Source organism: Hemicordylus capensis, chromosome 2 (assembly GCF_027244095.1).
Source record: "Hemicordylus capensis ecotype Gifberg chromosome 2, rHemCap1.1.pri, whole genome shotgun sequence".
Lineage (NCBI taxonomy): Eukaryota > Metazoa > Chordata > Lepidosauria > Squamata > Cordylidae > Hemicordylus > Hemicordylus capensis.
Window position 1 is genome coordinate 392929924 of NC_069658.1, and position 17309 is coordinate 392947232.

Consider the following 17309-nt stretch of genomic DNA (forward strand, 5'->3'; position numbering starts at 1 on the left):
GAAGGAAGACCAAAAACAAATCTAGTGATTTGTATTAATTCATTTTGGAGGAACAGAGCAGCCAATTAAAGCAGAAAAAGGCCTAGTTCTGGCTGTACCAGCTGCCTGTTAATGTCCTCAGTGCATGCTTCCTGTCAACAATAACAGGGTTACTGTCTGCTTTACTATAATCAACAGATAATGAAATAAGAAATTTATCTACATGTCTGCTTTATTCTGAATGGAACTGTGTGAGCCCAAGGGAGTGCCAGTGGAACAGAATCCCTTAGAGAATACTGCAGCTGAGGGCAAAGTTCAGTTTGATATATCAGACAGGCAACTGTGGGATGCAGTATTGCTATAACAGTCTGCTTTCATCTTCTTAGGTAAGTGTTTTATATATAATGTGTACATATTAGAAGAAGCGTGCTTTTAGAGGGTACATCTTGGAACTTTCCCAAGTAGCTTGCATTTCTGCAGTGCAAGACTGTCTATGGGCCAAGTGAGAAAAGTTTTTTTTCTTGTGAGGACTGATAATGATCCAAAATTAGTTTCTACATTGTATTGACAAGATTACAGAGATGTACAAGGCATTAATGGTGCAGCAGGGAAGTAACTTGCCCAAGGAGCAAGAGGTTGCTAGTTCAAATCCCTGCTGGTAGGTTTCCCAGACTATAAGAAACACCTATATCGAGCAGCAGCGATATAGGAAGATGCTGAAAGGAATAATTTCATACTGCGCGGGAGATAGCAATGGTAAACCCCTCCTGTATTCTATCAAAGCCAACCACAGGGCTCTGTGGTCACCAGAAATTGACACCGACCCGACAGCAGAACTTTACCTTTTCTTTTACAAGGCATTAATTAATCTGAATTACTCCAGGTTGCATATTCAGTTGCATATTCCATCAAAACTTTCCCTTGATTTCTTCATTAAAATGTTTTTAAAGGGGAAAGACACAATTTTACCACTGATCAATTACTCTGTTTATGAATGTGAATGAGTGACTAAATGTTCCAAAAGTGTAAAAGGGATAAGATAGGCATCAGATGACAATCGTGTGTTCTTTTGTAAAAAGCTGAATGAGAATTTGTGAATGTACACTTGTGAATGTACCATATTAAACAGAAGTCCCTCACTGAAAATAAATTTTGGGATGTTACTCCTCCTGAGATTGCAAGAGAAACAGGAGGAGGAAGCATAATTGTCATGGGGGGGAGGGGGAAGAATGTGTTAAGAACAAAAGAAAAGCACTGTTCATTCAGATATTTTTGGCTTTGATTCTAAAGCTTCCGCAGAAGCGGTCTGGTTACATTCTGGTTCCACACTCATGAGAATTGCATTGGAATTTTTCTGTTTGAACTGCAGATCTGGCTGTGCAGACCCGCTGATGACCTATGGCAGCAGACAGAGCACACATTTCTATGACCGACAGAACTTAATGACTGATTTATGTTGTTGTCCAGCATTTGCAGGGTGGTAAAAGGGGCCTAGGAACTTAATATCCTTTTGCTTTCATTAACTGATGGGCAATATGTTTCCATCTTCCTTGCTTAGGTGAAAAAGAAAACAGGGGGTCTTTATTGAAGTCACCTCTTTTCCCACTCCACTGATCCTTGCAAATAATGCTCAGGAAATAAATAGTAGTTTACTGTTGAACTCTTGTCTAATATCTTTTTGCCTCTGGGTTTGAGCAAAGGCAAAAAGGATAAAACTTTCTTCCATTATCAGATGGAGGGAAGGGGTGTGTGTGGTTTTGACTAGCAACACAGCAATGTGTGTAGTGATGCCCAGCAAGGGTTTATAAATCCTTTGGAGTCAGAGACAGTGTTATTAATACAGGGGCAGTTTGAGCACTTTAACAATGCAATATTAAACATGTTTACTCAGAAGTAAGTCCCAATATGTTAAATGATGCTTACTCATAGGACTGTAGCCTAAATTGCTTATATTAAATTAGTAAATATTAGCATGCCACTAATTTTTATTAGAAATGCTTGTACACACTGTGGAAGCTGAAGCTGATAAATGTAGTTGAAAAGATGCATTTCTTTATGTTTACAATTGTCTTGGTTTTTTATCTGACCTTGGGGATTCATTAACCACAGATTCCCCCATGGCAACTGAAAACTCTCTGAGTGTCGTGAGGTTGCTTTTTTTACCTCATGGAGGCTCTGTACAGGTGTACCTAAGCCCCTTGATTTTATGCAGATTCAAATTCTGCATAAGATTGAGTTTAATGACAGTTGGAAATTCAGTTTTTGCTGATTATGCTGTACTGGAGAAGCAGTAGTGAGGGTAGTCAGATGGATGACCTGTGGACTTTCTGCCTGTAAAGCAGCTTTTAAAGTCACTCAGCCTCTGTCAGGACAAAAGCGGCAAACTTCTATGAGCAATGTAATCTACTGAGTTTACCAAATGTGGACCCTTCTGAAAGTACCTGGATCTTTAATTTGCCATCTTAGTATGGACACTTCTTATAGTGCTTGAAAATAAAGAGCCTCAAAGTGTTTACAAACTCGGAGTGCTGTTCAGCCTCAATAATATACATTGGTAATGTAGAATAGGGAATGGAAAGGAGTTATTTTAGATCCGAATGTATTCTAGCTAATATAGATTTTATATTTGCACTTCAGACCAAAGCCCTATTCAATATGTATACATACAACCTGTTTATAGCATACACATATACAGATATATATAGCGTACACATACACATATATTTGCACTTCAGACCAAAGCCCTATTCAATATGTATACATACAACCTGTTTATAGTGTACACATATACACTCATGCAATTATTCACATGTTCAATACATGTACAGTACTCTTCCTGCTTTGAATTTGAGGGGTGTCTGTACCTAGGTTCACTCTTAAAGTGAACACATTACAGTTATTTACACAAAAACATGTACAGATGTCTGTATAGAATTTCTGAATAAGGTTATAGAAAATGCAAAATCTGACTTAAGACTTGACACTCCAGAAATTACACTGATAGCCTGTAGGGAAGGAGGACCAGGCAGGTATTCTAGCCCTAGAGGTTGATCAGGGGCAACAGGCCACTTTCCTACAGTATGCAGCCAGCATCAGTTCAAACCAAACAAGTTAAACCAGTTGACCGACCTGTTCTGGTAAATCCTGCATTCTTCACCTCAGATGGAATGTTCAAAACTTCCACTCTCACTGGAAGAAAAACTGGGGAGAGACAGTTTTGGGGAGAAAGCATGGACAGGAAAAAGATCCACACGCTGTTTCCATCTTATTTTAATGTGCTTTAAATCGCCCTCTGCTTTACAGCGACGACTTGATGGTGATCCAAATATAACACACATATAACAATATAATTATGGTGGCCAGTAATTTGGCATCTTTGGGGTTTGTCTGACATGGCATGATACTCAGCTAGCATTCTTAAGCATGCAGCACCTTGATCACTACAATAGCTGTTGCACTCCTGGAGGAGGATCTTCGGAAAGTGTATTCTTTCTCCACTCCATGTCGCCTGCTGGTTTTCAGGATTTGGCATAAGAGTTAGCTTGCATGCACCTCATTTTTCATGGAGTTGTAGGAGTTATAGAAGGTGGGTAAGTAGGCTATTTATCTTGGAAAGTGTTTTTTCAAGGTTAAATTGTAAAGAGTAGGTGAAATTAATAGCTCTTGCTGGGATAACCTATTGTGTATATTTATACTGCACGTTTCATCCTAAAAATCACAATGCAGTGTCAGAAATGTTGCAGTCCTTGTTCATAGTAAACTATATTCTATATCGACAGTGAGCAGTTGCTGGCTATTTTGCTGAGAGAGCAAAAGAGCATTAAATAGCTGTGGTTTACAAGGTTAGTGTAGCTATGTGCAAATAAATAATCTGGAGCCTTAGCAGGTCGCAGGGCTGGTGGGGGGTGGCATTGATTATGTGGGGCAGGGGGAGAATACTATGGTTGTGGGGAAATCAATCCCCTAAGTTCTGTGTCCCAGTCCCACTTGCCATCATTGTCCCCTCTTCTAATTTTTAGTAGTACTAAAACTTCTTACTAGATGAATTTTGGAACCTGCCAATGGAATCTTTTGGTGTTTTGTTTTCAGAGATACACCTACCAGTTGCACATTTTGTCCCCTGATCTGCATTGTCCTTGATAACTGGGCAGACTTCCTGCAACAGTCTTGACAACAACTCTTACAATAGTCATCCTGAGGGTCTACTGGCCTATATTCTCTGGGCTATGAGTGGAAAACTAACCAAATAAACAAACAAGCAGTGGTAAGTAGAAGGTAAACTGTGGCATCTGCAAAGATTCTTGCAAAGAATGCTGGATTAGGTGGACCTGCTAGTTGAAGTACCTTGCTGGATCAGACAAAGTGATCAGGATCATTACAAACAAGTTAATTATGCTTTAAATGTTCAGACATACTTAGCCAAAAAATAAGATAAAATAATAGACCCCACAAGAGTGGTACATCCACCCCTGTTCCACAAAACAACTTGCCTGCAAACTTTGCTCCAAAGGGGTGTGCGTGCGTGCCACTGTCCACTAGTTTGCATGCACCTGCCCAATTGGTGGTTCATCATCTCTGTTGTCTTTGTAAATGGGAATGGAGACAGTCAAGATTCCACATTCCTACCCTCTTGGTATTCTGGGGAGACTTCAAGGAGACCAAGAAGGGGGAAGTTTGTCATCTCTATCTGCTAGAGGAAATGCAGTGTGTCCTCGCCTTCTCTCTCTCTCTCTCTCTCTCTCTCTCTCATATATGCCTGTTGTGGTTAAGTAAACAGAAATAGAAGATACTGTTTAATTCCACACAACAGAACAGATACTGTTTAATTCCATACCAACAGAACAACATAGAAATGGTATCTCCAATATTACATTTATTCTGAAAAAGTCGGAGATATCATTTCTATGCGAAGAGCTTTCTTCTGCACTCTTCAAAAAGTTATTATTTTAAAATATACATTTAACAGTTAGTAGGTGATTACTTGATTTCTGAGTCCTTTATTTTCTGAGAACAGATAAATAAATGTCTTGTCCAAGAAGTCATTTATTTGGAAAAAGTCACTGAGAAAATTTTAATTAAACTTGTCAAACTCGTGAGAAGCAGTGACTGGGAATGATTTAGGTAAGAGACATCATGAAAGAGTCTAGTCAGAAACCATTCCTTTCCCCATTAACTCTTTAAGATATTGATGTGAGCAGAATGATCCATTTGAGTTTTATATTAGATTTTGCAGAAAGTCTGTGCCCTGGGAATGCACACCTCACTTAGCAGAACTGCTTGGTGGAATGTTCCTATTGACTATATGATTTGGATCAGATGGAAACACTAAAATTGGATGAGAATCACCAATCCTAGCTCATAAGAGACAGTATCAGCTGCAACAAGGGCTGCCATTTGTAATTTGGAACTTTTGGCAGCTGCTTATTTGCCTTGATTCTAATTATGTATTTGAATGCAGACGTACTTGGAAAAATATCTGCCAATCCCTGTTCTTCTTCTTCTTCTTCTTCTTCTTATTTTTACATTTATATCCCGCTCTTCCTCCAAGGAGCCCAGAGCGGTGTACTACATACCTGAGTTTCTCTTTCACAACAACCCTGTGAAGTAGGCTAGGCTGAGAGAGAAGTGGCTGGCCCAGAGTCACCCAGCTAGTTTCATGGCTGAATGGGGATTTGAACTCGGTTTTCCCCGGTCCTAGTCCAGCACTCTAACCACTATACCATGCTGGCTCTCTGTTGTTAATGTTTTGTTCCTGTGTTGGTATTTTGACAAACACTTGTAGGTCTTACTGCTTCCAGTGGAAAAAATTAAGCACACGCTTAACTATGACATTTAAACCACTGGGATTTAACCATCCTTAACTTGGGCTGGATTGTGCCCTTTTCAGGCTGTTTTTCTGCAACAAATTTTTATTCCCCAAATATAAATGAGTTTATACCTCAGTCTGTCCCAAGCAATGGAAAACTGCCATTTTAGTCTTTCAGAAAGTATCATTGGATGTAAGACTCGGGTTGATCCATGTCCATTAGGAAATATTGATCTGGTGTCTATTAGAATCTGACTCAGTTTTATGCATAAGGAATCTCAAGAACAGGACGTTTGCAGTGCATGAGGCAAGTCTAGCATGTCTTTTCTGGCAAGAGTGGTCGTTCCATTTTGGAAATAAATTTTACTCAGACTCAATACCTCTCCCGGTTTCAAGCCAGTAATTAACCTTAGGCTATATTTCTCTGTTGTGGAAGCTATCTGTTCTGGTTGTAGGGAATGTTTGTTAAGGACCTTATTAGTGGTTAAATGATCCTTCAGAACTGGAAAGCAAACGCCTCTCCAGTGGTGGAATAGTGGGTGATGGGCTTAATATATCGGGCATAGCAGCCAGCAAGAAACTGACATATCATAAGAAGGGAAATTTCATTTTTCAGATGATACAGGAAGAATGTTTTTATATTTTGGGACTGTGATTACTGGTTTAATAATGCTAGTGGGTGCTCTGCACAAAACCCAAAACTTCTTTCTCTCCCCCTCCCCTATTTCTTTCTCTGTTACGTCTGCCTTATCTTTTGCTGGCAATCTTCTTTTAGGTTCAATTGGATGGATCAAATAGTGGCTGACATGACAGCAGCCCTCCATCAATGTTGGGGATCCACTGAAACTGCTGTGCAACTTGAAAGGCAGCCCCAACAACGAAATGTGATGGGACTGTTGCAGAATTACTTTAAACCACTTCTGGGCAGCACTCTTTCTTCCACTGGACGAAGCACTGCACAAAAGCAGTTTTAAGTCATTCCTCAGCAGTCCTGTCACACCACACCATTGGTGCAACTTTCAAGTTGCCCAGCAGCCCCAGAAGGCAGAGGTGCAGCCACAAACCCACTGATTTGGGCTGGAGTGCATTTGCAAAAAAAGGTGGGGAAAGACTATGCAAGCCCTAGGTGATTCACACAGCTTACTGATCATTCACAAACTAACTGGGACACAACACATGCTCTTTGCTCCGCAGTTCAAACACAAAACCAACTTGGATATATAGCGCATTAATTAGTAAGGAAAACACATTCAATCCACAACACATGCGCCTTGCTTAAGTTCTTTTGCAGAACTTTTGGATCACAAACCAAGTTGAGTATAGTGTATTTGAGGGGGGGCAGTTTGTTTATTCAGAATGATGTAACAGTTCCACTTTCACTAGTTTGAAGTATTCTATGGATAGAGATGACTCTTTCTGACAGCTTTACTGTAGTAGGGGGGAAAACATTAAAAATCACAGGATTGACCAAGTTCCTTGAAATAAAAATACACAGAGTCCTGCCATCTTGGGCCACGTGTGTGCCTAATTTCAGAACTCCAAGCCTAGCCATTCTGGAAAAGCAAAGGGTTGGGCAAAAGTGGGGAATGTTGCACTTTTTGTATGAAGGCAAAGGGCAGAACCCTTCACATGGGGATGGAATGATAGACTGGGGGCAGAGGACTTCAGTTCCAGAAGTTTTTGTAATTTTCTACCATGAAACAAAGCCACTTATGGGACTTTTTGGAAGTTTTTTCTTAATGCAAGAAATTATTAAAAATCAATGGATTGACCAATCTGCTTCAAGATCTGCATACAGTGTTCTGCTAAACTGTCCTGCATCTGATCCCAATTTCAGATCTCCAGGCCAAGCCATTCTGGAAATATAAAAGGGAGGTGAAAAGAGAGTGATGTTTACCCTTTTTTAAATTAAGGCACTGAGCAGACATCTCTACATGGCAGGGGTGGGGGTGGAATTATGGTCCAATGGTGTTGGGGGAGGCTTCAGTTCTAGAAGTTGTCATAATTTTCTGCCATGAAGCAAGCCACTTATATAGAACTTATTTTGGAGGGTTTATTTAAAATTTAAAAAATCATTAAAAATCAATAGATTGACCAATCCGCTTTAAAATCAATGCACAGAGTCCTGATAACCTGTTCGATATCTGTACCAATTTTCAGAACTTTAGGCCATACCATTCTGAAATATAGAAGGGGCTCTCTTTTGCCTTGGGGAACGTCATGGATCCCTCTAGGAGAGTGGGCATACAGACCTGGGTTCTCAGGTCCATGCCTACTGGCGCTTCTGCTGGCAGGTCCCTAACACTGATGGAGTGCAGCCTGCAACTCCCATTATTCCAGACCATAGTGGCCAATAGTCAGGGATCATGGGAGTTATAATCTAACATCTGCTGAAGTGCCAGAGTTGTGCGGACTGGCACTAAACACTAGCTGGTATTGTAGCTGGCCTGGATAAGTAGCATGCTCTGGAATTAGCTAACTACTTTGGTATGTAATAACAGACTTTTCCGGAGTTTGGGGACTGCTGCCAAGCTGAATAGAAAGCAGAGTACTAGGTGGGTCAGTGGTCTCCTACTCTCGGCATAAAATGGCTCTTTCTAGCCTAGAGAATTGTAATAATGCTGCTTATGCAGCATTATGAAACTGATTTCTGTTTTCACACTGCAACCTACTGATTTCTGTTTTCACACTGCAACCTCGGTTCTTTCGAAAGGTAGGTGTCATTCAGTAGTCACAGTTTAGCCTAATAATAATTCAACTTAAAATCCCCCAGACTAGCCTAAGAAGAAGTTAATCATTTTGAAACTGCTCCGTGGGTTGCCTTTTTTAATACGCAAAACCCTCTATTCATGTATTTAATCTAGGTCACAATTCAAGATAAGATCAAAGCAAAGAAGGGCAGAACTGCCAGACAATCAAGGCAAGAGGTAAGCAAAGGACCTTGTGATAAATAATCTCCAGATAATGCTTTTGAGAAGAGAGAATCCCTTTAGGTATGTTTTACAAACTTTGCAAATCTGTGCAGGGTTCTGTAATGGTGGTTCTACCTCCAGCGAAGGAATGCTGTTTTTAAAATAGGGTTTTAAAAGATCTTAGCATTTTTTAAAATCTTTGAAGCACTTCAAAGTTGTGTTCACATGGCAGTGGGGTAGAGATGGAGCTTTTCTGCAGATGGTTGAAGAAAGATATCTGCAGGGTATTGAAGCATGCCATTTGTATGGGAAAACTTTGCCACTGATTTCAGTGGAATTACTTATATATATTATTCTGAGCCTCTTGGAACTGGGACATGTTATGTAATTCTTCATAAAACACCATGCACACACGGTGCTATACACATAATAATTGCAAATAACAATAAACAACATAAGCATGTTTTAAGATTAAGTGACCTAAGCCTTTCTGGGATGAGCAAGTATATAGTAAGGATTTAAGGCTGCAATCCTATATGCTCTTAACTTGTGTGTAAGTCTCTTTGAACTTGTTATTTCTGAGTAAACATACATAGAATGGGGCTGTAAGCCCTGTTGATTTTAGTGGGTTTTCACCTCAGAGAGGAGAGCTGGTCTTGTGGTAGCAAGCATGACTTGTCCCCTTAGCTAAGCAGGGCCTGCCCTGGTTGCATATGAAAGAGAAACTAGAAGTGTAAGCACTGTAAGATATTCCCCTTAGGAGATGGAGCCGCTCTGAGAAGAGCAGAAGGTTTCAAGTTCCCTCCCTGGCTTCTCCAAGATAGGACAAGATTTATTTTTTATTTTTTATTTTAAATAGGACAAGATTTATTTATTTTTTAACCAACAAACTACCAAAGCATACAGTACATTGCCAAAGCACAATTATATACAAAGTGGTTGTTTGTACATGATATATCTACAAAGATTTACACACAAGGATTTGGAAACCCACAAGGTTATGAAGTATATGCAGGTAGTACTGTAACTCGGGGGTGGGGGATTTCAAGGCACATCAGGTAATGGGGGGGGTTTTATATCCGACGTCCATTTCCACAATTTGTCCCATTGCTGTTTAGAAGAGATACTATTGTCTCCAAGATAGGGCTGAGAGAGATTCCTGCCTGCAACCTTGGAGAAGCTGCTGCCAGTCTGTGAAGACAATACTGAGCTAGATAGATCAATGGTCTGACTTGGTATGTGGCAACTTCCTGTGTTCCTACATTCCACTTTCTCTGGTTTTTTACCGGATCAGTGTGTGTCTCTGAAGGCAGCTCAGGTTCAAAATACTGAGCTGAGTTTTGGATTTTTTTGGTCAAATATTTAAAATCTTTTGTTCTTATGTTCAAATAATGCTTTATTTTATCTTCTGTTAGTTATTAACTAAAAACTTTAAGTATTGTAATCTATTACCACAAGCTTTTAATTAGAATTTTAATAATTTATTTTATATTCTTTTTATTGTGTTATGTATTTTAATCTGGGATTTTTAATATTTAAATTTGTACACCACCTAGAGATGTACATATCAGGTGGTGTAAAAATATGATAAATAAATAAAACTACCAAGTTATATTATTTTCTTATTTTTAAAAGTTATATCCTACTTTTCTTGCAAAGCTGGCTTGCAACAGACCAATAAAAACAAAATTAAAAAGACAAAAATGTACAACAAAAGCAATGGCAGCAAGCACTTAAAAACACCATCCAGAAGAACAACCAAATATCCAAAGCCAGACCGCTCATCCCCAAAAGCCTTTACAGCAACAGAAAATCAGCCAGTCTCAAAGGCTTTTGGGGGTGGGGGACCCTATGTCTTTCTTTCCTGGTCTTGTGGTAGCAAGCATGACTTGTCCCATTAGCTAAGCAGGGTCCACCCTGGTTGCATTTGAATGGGAGACCATATGTGAGCACTGTAAGATATTCCCCTCAGGGACTGGGGCCTCCCTGGGAAGAGCAGAATGTTTCAAGTTCTCTCCCTGGCTTTTCCAAGATAGGGCTGAGAAAGATTCCTGCCTGCAACCCTGGAGAAGCCACTGCCAGTCTGTGTAGACAATACTGAGCTAGATAGACCAATGGTCTGACTCAGTATATGGCAGCTTCCTATGTTCCTGTGCTTAGTGCCTGAAGGGTGGCAAATTTATCTTCACTAAGGAGACATTCCAAAAAGTCAGTACCACTGCTGAAAAGGCCTTGCTCCTAGTAGATACCCACTAGGGGCATAGCTAGGGGAGAGGGGGCCCTTGTTTGCCCCTCTTAAAACAGCGGCTGAACTGGTTGTATCAATGGAACAAAACATAAAACCTTTTGAGTGTTCCGACCATAGGGAATAATGGGAATCCTATGGGGGCTGGGGGGAAAGGTTAAACATTTGTTAAAAACCACCTACTTGCCCATTTCTTTTGTGGGCTGGGTGGTAGGTAGCACTATCATGCCCTACCACACAACCCTCTTTGGTGTCCCTAGGAGCTACCCATGGGGAACAATGGGGTGTTTTGAGTTTATCAATTGTTCCCTATGGCCAAAACAAGCTGCACTCACAGAGTGTGCTGCACTCAAGTTTTGCATTGCAATTTGCAATGCATTTTGCAACTCTGCCTTGAAAAACACTGCAGAAGCACACTGTAGAAGGGAATCTGTCCCTTCCAACACAGAACACACATTTCAAACCCAGTCCAAAAATGGCCAAAAAAGAATAACTGGCCCAGAATCCACTGCCAGCCCCAGTGCCTGCCCTACAGTAACATCATTGTCACAAGTTGCTCTCTCACACACAATTATGACTCCTTACTTCCTAGCATTGCAACAGCTGCCACCCTTACTTAGCAGAAAGCATAGCCATGAGCTCAACTAGAGCAATTTCAGCCATATTTTGATGCGTACACCTTGCAATGCAGATTGCAGAGCAGACCAGAGTAGTGAGTGAAGTATAAGTTAGTCTCAAGGCCAGACATGGAGCTTATCACAGAAATCACCAAGAAATATCACACACACAGAGAGAGCTGCCGCAGTCAATTTCTCGCCACAATACTATCTCACTAACAAAACAAACTACAACTCAAGGAAGGCAGACACCCCAGTTCTGCCTTTGTCAATCAGAGATCCAGCAAAACTAGATCGGCAATAGCAAAGCTTGTTATACTTGGTGCAGAGAAAAACACAAAATCAAACCTTCCTTGATTCCTTCCTCCTCTCCTGATGTATCCTCTTCAAGAGAGGCATACTATAAGGGTTCTCTTTGCCTCCCAGTCCCTTTTGAATACATTTTGAAACTCCTTCTTTTGAGTTTCTCTCCCCCACCCACCGCCAACCAAAGCAAGGAGATTGCAAGCCAATTGAGAGTCAGTGCCAGAAAAACAATCAGCAAGGGAAAACTAGGACTCCAAAATGGCACTCAAAATGATTCAAATCAAAATGCCATTGTTTTGTTTCAAGCTCAAAACACTCGAAACAGCCCATTTCGAGTTGAAACATTTCGATGTCAAAATGCTTTGCACATCCCTAGAGAAAAATTGGGAACGAGATAGATGAAACAATTGCACAGGAAGAAATTTTTGCCATTAGAGTATCTATGTTCTTTTCTAGCAGGGCTTCTATAATCTATCTTTTATACAGCTGTCATACTAGTGCAATTTTCCTCATCATTGTAATTTTATAGCTGCTAAAGTTTTCCTTAAAAAAAGGGGGGGGGGAAGCTTGTGTCTACTGCTAGCCAGCATTGTATAGTGGTTAGAGTACAGAGTAGGACCAGGGAGACTTGAATTCAAATCTCTAGACACCCCTTATCCTTGGGCAGTCACTGTGTTTCAGACTCACAGAGTAGCTGAGAAGAAAAGTAAGAGTTCAGAGATATATTGCCCTGAGGATAAGAATGTAATAAATAAAATTAAAATGTTTGTCCTGCAGGAAAAGTGCAATAACTTTACAATGAACTCTTAATAAATATCACTAATTTATTGTTTTTTCATCCTTAAAATATTTTGATGATGTACACTGCCCACTGCCTGTGTTGTCGTCTATGAATTTATTAAGAATGTGTGTGTTGGACAGGCAGACAGACAGACACAAAGCCCCTACCTGGGCTTGCACAGCCCTACATGGCTGCTGGGAGCCATGGCCAGAGGAAGGAGCAACTCGGCCTCTAGCACTTCCCTAATGCACTGCGCTGCTCACTGGGATATCTGGAGACTGGGCGTTCTTCCCCTGGCCTGAGAATCTGCATGCCGCTCGCTGCAGCACCAGTCGTATAGGTGGGCGCACAAGTGGCGAGCCCCACAGGCAACCAGCAGTCGTTGGGGGGAAGGTGGGTAGGATCCTGCCATTCCCCCCCAGCCCTCTGTGACCCTGGTTTGATGGTCATGTGAACAACCTGACAGACAGATAGTCTGGATATATGGCAACAACCCCTGCTAACTGGGCAAAATGCCCCTTTTAAAGTGGTGACTCTCTCATATTCAGCAGGGAAAGTACAGCTGCCCCTTTTCAGCCCAGCATCTCAATCCTCTCAGTGTCTGGTGCCGTTATCTGCATTGTTGTTGTTGTTTGTTTTTGTTTAAGACTGTGAGTTCTTTTGCGACAGGGAGCTCTTTTTTCATATCTTTTGCTATGTAATCTGGTTTGATAACTTTTTTTTAATTGAAAAGCAGTATATAAGTATTTTTAATAATAATAATGTCATCTTGGATAGCACCTTGGCTTGTGTGGGAGGAAACTGTATGTGTGTGCTTGGTAATGTGCTCTTTTTCTTCTGAGAAAGAAGAGTTGAATCTTTCAACATCAGTATTTCCTAATGCAGTTCCTCCAAGTTGTTACTGTAGTTCAGAGGAACTCCTGACAAGCTGCCATTAGATGAGGCAATTTGAGAAATTGTGTAGCATACTGTATTTACCTGAATCAAAGACTAGAGTTTTTCCAAGTTTTTTGACAATGAAAATCAGGAGGTCGTCTTAAATTCAGAGTCCTGTTCCTTTGGAGTAAATGCAGGTATAACCTGTATTTAACCTCTACTTTTTAAGGGGGTTGTCTTAAATTCAGAGTCTTCTTCAGTTCAGGTAAATACCATATTATGAACTAAAAAGCAAGGCATGAGGAATGTGGGAGACTAAATATATACATCAGTTTCAGTATGGAAGTGGTGCATAAAGATTTCAAAATTCCACTCCAGTCCCAAGCAATTTGGGCCACTGACATTGTTTTGGACTTAGGACCAAACTGCAGGTGACAGTGAATGGGTTATGGCCCAGTGAGGTGGGCAGTTATTGTCAACTCGCAGCACAAGGTACCTGCATAACTGGATTAAAAAAAAGGAAGAGAAAGCTCTGGATATTTTTACCTGTAGTGGTTAGAGTGCTGGACTAGGACCGGGGAGACCCGAGTTCAAATCCCAGTTCAGCCATGATACTAGCTGGGTGACTCTGGGCCAGTCACTTCTCTCTCAGCCTAGCCTACTTCACAGGGCTGTTGTGAAAGAGAAACTTAAGTATGTAGTGCACCGCTCTGGGCTCCTTGGAGGAAGAGCGGGATATAAATGTAATAGTAGTAGTAAATAAAGGGCCCATAGAAGAGCTCTTGCACATAAGCTTTCAGTCCTAGTGGCCTAGTCTTAGTTTTACAGTTGCACTTTGCCTGGATAGGTAGGTGGCCCTTGCTTTTTGTTGCTGTTGAAATAAGACTCTGTATTAGAATGGTATTTCTGAAGTTCCTCTCCCTCTGAATGTGAAAGTCTCTTTAAATGTGCTAATATTGAATTAGGAGCACATAGAGATGCTCTGTCAGATTTTGATTTCTGAATGACTAATTTGCTCTTTGGGATTTGTGGCTGGTTGACAACAAGTAACTTCGGCAACAGCAATGGAAAACATGTTGGCCTTTCGTCAGAGTCCCCAAAACAAATAAAAGAAAACAGAAACTTCTGAAAAATAAATTATTTGAAGCCAACTGCTAAAGGGTGCATACTTTAAAAAAAGTTTCTTTAAAAATTAGGAATGATTTGTTCTTCCAGAAGCATTAGGTGCTTTCCCTGCTCCAGAAAATGGCCTGAATGTATATAATGCAGTTCTGCTGCTGAAGGGCATAGAATACAAACTTATACCAATCTGAACTTGTTTAAAATTGATTTAATTATTATGGCGCCAGCTAAGCAACCGTGTGGATTGCAGTGTTGTGGGAGCATTAGGAGCTTATTAAAACTACTTATCCTTTTAAAAAAAAAAAAACCCTAGACAAGAATGATATCCATAAATACTGGAGTTAGCTGTTAGTCTATGCGTATAAGTTCAGTAAGGCTACAGCCGCATAGTCTGGGGTACGCTGCTTGTGTGGGGCGCTAGAATTCACGTGGATCTCGGTGGCCCTGCCCAGCCTAACCCCACTTCTGAGCCCAGCTCTTAGCCAAGGTTAAGAATTCGAGCACATCCTTAACCCGGCTGCCGGGATTGTGTGTCTCCTCAGGCTGCAAGCTGCCCGAGGAGACACGGAGACAGGCACCTAGAACTCCCATTTGATGGGGAATCCCCAAGGCACCACACTTGTTGCATGGTGCCTTGTGGGATATCTGGAGGCTGGGAAAACTCGTCCTGACCTCTGTTGATGCACGCTTCTGGGAGCAGTATGGATAGTGATCTATGTTGCTTCTGGCAGCGTGGATTGTGTGGGTGCCTGGCTCACGTGCTGGCGACATTCCGTGTGATCATGTGGGGGGAGGTAGGTTGAGCCCTACCTTCACCCCAACCATGCTCCTCGCCCCAGTATTGGTTGGGAGAATGACCTCATTGACTTTCTACCCTGCCAGTGTGGCACTCAGGCACCAAACTAAGAGCATGGGGATCTGCCATAAGATGTCTCCCAAGTTGCTGACCTCTTTTCTGGTGGAATTAATTGATCCCAGTATGGCTTTCCATTTTGCAGGGCTTTAAATTCTGACAAGCAGTAGTTCAGGGGTGGAGCCATCATTGAGCGAACAGGTTCAAAGAACCTGGGCCGTCAATGAAAAGGGCTGCTGTAGCCCTTGTTGCACGTGATGTCACATGCAAAGGGGACATGGCCTGATTACCAGAAGACCCACTCAGTCCTCTCCCTCTTTTTTCCAGACAGCGCTTGCTGCCTGACAGCATTTATTTCCCTTCTTCTCCCTCTGTGTAAAGGGCTCTTTTTCTTCTTGAGACTAAATCTCAAGGTGAGTTTGCTTTTCATAATTTTTTTTTTTTTTGCAGTGTCAAAAACAATCTTTCACTTTTTGGGAATTTTTGTCAATGATTGCTGCAAAAGGAGTCAAAATCCTCTTCTCTTATTCAGGAAGGCTTGCTCTCATTCTGAATTGGCTTTGCCAATAGTATTGTGATGACATTCAGTTCCTTAGATAAGTTCTAGTTGGCTGAACTCACTCATGTGATTGGAGAAGTAGGCGTAGGAATGGGAAGGGGGAAAATGGCACTGCAGCAGACAGGACAAACAGTGGCTGTGTACAGAACTGAAAAGTGATGAACATTTTTCCAGTCTGGGGTCCAATCCCCCGAAAGTGCTCTTTTGACCCAAAAGTAGAAATTGGAAAACAAAGCCAACCTAATCATTATGCATCTATACAGCCAAGATTTAGTGGTATTTATTAACTCTCCAGGACCAAATACAACATTAAAAATAAGGCAGAAGTTCCGTATTACTACTTTATTCTAGGACATTTCATCCCCTCTTCTGTTTGTCATGCATCAGACAAATAGGAATTATGGTCTCTTAGTAAACTCTAGAGAATGACAGTTGCTGCTGACAAGGGATAACATAGTTGTATGACAGATCACAATCTGATCAAAGGGATGTTTATGTGAATGTATCTCTCTGGTTTCTCATGAGTGAAGAGAAAGCCATTGCGTATAACTCTGTCAGAAACCATGAGAAAAGACTGCAGGTTTTAATGTAGCAGATTTCAGGATTTCTCCTCTATCCCTGTCAGAAAGCTGAAACTATTGCGATTGATCTTCAGTGTTGTTTTTAAAGAAAAACGTCCTTGTAGAGGTTCAAACTCAATTAATATAGCTATTGCATATTTTCCCGTTGCCCAGTAAAGCAAGGTTGGTTTTGAAAATAAAGGTTTTTCTATTAGCTGGCATTTGAGTGAGAACTGTCTCGGCTGTTGTGAACAAAACATAAGAACCCACAGATTAGATTCTTCATGCAGAATGAATCTGAGAGCATGTCCTTGCACTCCCTACTGTAGTATCTTGGTAGGAAACTAGGACAGAGACTGCAAGCAGGGGCAGATTAAAGCATAGGCAAAGTAGTCACTTGTCTACAGCAGCAAATTCCTAGAGGTGGCAAATTTTTGGGGGGGTGCTGGGGGCAAGTTAAAGCCTTTTCAAAACTGTTTTCAACTGCCGCTGTGTGGCGAGGATGGTAGCAGAGGTGGGGGGGCCTGGTGGGGGGCAGGCACTCACGGAAGTGAGGGGAGACCGAGGTGGGGGAGGCAGGAGGGGCGGCAAAATCTCCTTCCCTGAGTCTGCCTGCTGCCCAAATGACAGGTCAGGTCATTTTCGGCCCATTTTGGGACTCCTTGAGCTGGAAGTGGCTCGACCTGTCATTTG